The sequence below is a fragment of the Megalopta genalis genome, unplaced genomic scaffold, assembly GCF_051020955.1.
Source record: "Megalopta genalis isolate 19385.01 unplaced genomic scaffold, iyMegGena1_principal scaffold0084, whole genome shotgun sequence".
NCBI lineage: Eukaryota > Metazoa > Arthropoda > Insecta > Hymenoptera > Halictidae > Megalopta > Megalopta genalis.
Genome location: NW_027476153.1, coordinates 562,501 through 565,000, shown reverse-complemented (window position 1 = coordinate 565,000; position 2,500 = coordinate 562,501). Strand labels below are relative to the sequence as shown.

The 2,500-nt window shown below is 55.0% G+C and overlaps 1 pseudogene; it reads left to right on the top strand.

The window, feature by feature from the left end:
- LOC143262015 (large subunit ribosomal RNA) overlaps positions 1–2,500 on the top strand; it is a 7,626-nt pseudogene that overhangs the window by 1,914 nt on the left and 3,212 nt on the right.

Here is a 2,500-nt window from a genome sequence, read left to right as displayed (position 1 = left end):
GAGGACTGACGTGGAGAAGGGTTTCGTGTGAACAGCCGTTGCACACGAGTCAGTCGATCCTAAGCCCTAAGAGAAATCCTATGTAGATGAGGTGTCCTAAGACGTTAAACACTTGTAAAAAAACCGCAGCTATTTTATTTTATTTTTTTATTATTATATAAATCGCAGCATATTTTGTTATTATATACATGCACAAAAAACACCCATTGGGCGAAAGGGAATCCGGTTTCTATTCCGGAACCCGGCAGCGGAACCGCATACCATTCGGGCCCTCGTAAGAGTGTTCGTCGGGGTAACCCAAAATGACCTGGAGACGCCGTCGGGAGATCCGGGGAGAGTTTTCTTTTCTGTATAAGCGTTCGAGTTCCCTGGAAACCTCTAGCAGGGAGATAGGGTTTGGAACGCGAAGAGCACCGCAGTTGCGGCGGTGTCCGGATCATCCCCTCGGACCTTGAAAATCCAGGAGAGGGCCACGTGGAGGTGTCGCGCCGGTTCGTACCCATATCCGCAGCAGGTCTCCAAGGTAAAGAGCCTCTAGTCGATAGATTAATGTAGGTAAGGGAAGTCGGCAAATTGGATCCGTAACTTCGGGATAAGGATTGGCTCTGAGGAGCGGGGCGTGTCGGGCTTGGTCGGGAAGCGGGTCTGGCTGACGTGCCGGGCCTGGGCGAGGTGAACGGCTCTCGTGGCTGGGATCCGAGCTCGGTCCCGTGCCTTGGCCTCCCGCGGATCTTCCTTGCTGCGAGGCTTCCGTGGCGTTTCCCATCGGTGCGGTCGTCCTCTTCGGCCGCCATTCAACGCTCAGCTCAGAACTGGCACGGACTAGGGGAATCCGACTGTCTAATTAAAACAAAGCATTGCGATGGCCCCCACGGGTGTTGACGCAATGTGATTTCTGCCCAGTGCTCTGAATGTCAACGTGAAGAAATTCAAAAAAGCGCGGGTAAACGGCGGGAGTAACTATGACTCTCTTAAGGTAGCCAAATGCCTCGTCATCTAATTAGTGACGCGCATGAATGGATTAACGAGATTCCCATCTGTCCCTATCTACTGGTCTCCAAAGTCCAACCCCGCCTCCACGCGGCGGAGACCGGGCAACGCAAGTCTGTATTTGCGGCAAAAAGGGCTATGGCACCCGTCCTGCCTAGTCCCATCCTTCCCCATCACAGATTCCTCCCCATCACGGTTTTGTGGAGCTGAACGGCCGCGGTGCTTGCGTGAGGTGCTTGACACCCGCTACCGTAGCTGGCGAAGCTCCGCTACGCCAACAGCAACATGCCTATCTTCGCTAGACGGGCACCAACCATGTGCAGCCGCCTAGTTACGCCAATAGGCAAAGAATAACCAACACACGCCACCCTAGCACGCTGCATAATTATTGCTGACGTGTAGAAGAAAGGGGGTGAATACATGTGGCAGAGTGCCGTCACTGCGGAGGGCGGTGGCGGGCACCCGCTGCCGCGGTCAAGCGGCAAAGCAAAACCCTCCTAATAACCTTCTATACACAGTTGGAGTAGGTAGCACAGCCTACCCAACTCAAAACAAACTTGAAAACTCCTTACACGGACAAGGAGTCAAGACGGAGTCTTCCGTACCCAGCCTAATGAACGTTGAACGAAGGCGGCGATTTACCCACGTTCGGACCCCTCGTAGGTGTTCCGTCGGGGGGTAGGTACTAAAGTTTTGTGTATGCCAACATGGCGAGGAAACATATCTGCGCCACCTCCGTGGTGGCCAGATTCGCAATAATTGTCCCTATCTACTGGCGGTGGCGGTCTGTGGCCACCCAGGGCGGGAGATAACCCCCGAACTAGCCCTCGCGTAGGAGGGTTGATCGGCCGAGTCGATGGGTGTATCGGCGATGAAGGCATTAGAGACCGTCAGTGCGTCGTACATGTAGTACTTCGCATAATGGCGAGGCCCTGATTTAGCATACGGGCTGTGGCGTGTTCTTTGTACAGCACTGTATGTGCTGTATGACTTCCGACTGGGGAACTGTTGTCACTCGTGGCATCAGTTCCCCAGTTTACGTTAAACGGTTTTTCAGACCGTTTTTCGTGGGCGGAACACGCCACTAGACAACACTCCGCTGGGCTCAGGAATACATGGGATGCAATCAATCCCCTGGGCAACCCAGGCCGCAAGGGGCAAACGTGCCCTAGCCACACTTGAGCCTCCACGAAAAAGGTACCGCTGGATAGCTCGTGTTCTTAAATACGCAGCGAACTGAACGAAGTGTGGTGGAGAGGAAGAGGCAGCCTCTCCGACTGCTGTCTCCCACGTGTTTGCCGTGCGTGGCGACCCTTGTCGTCGGAAAAGAGGATCCTGGGATCTGAGGGGGCCCTCTCCTGCGGGTGAGACGTCCCCAACACGTACCTTTGGCCTCTGCTTCGGCTAGATGGGCGGCTGGACGAGAAAAGCAGCCCTGGTCCAGTCAATCGGCTTGGAACGACCACACGCTTCGGGCAAGTGGGTTCTGCTGGGCGAGGACGCGGGCTGG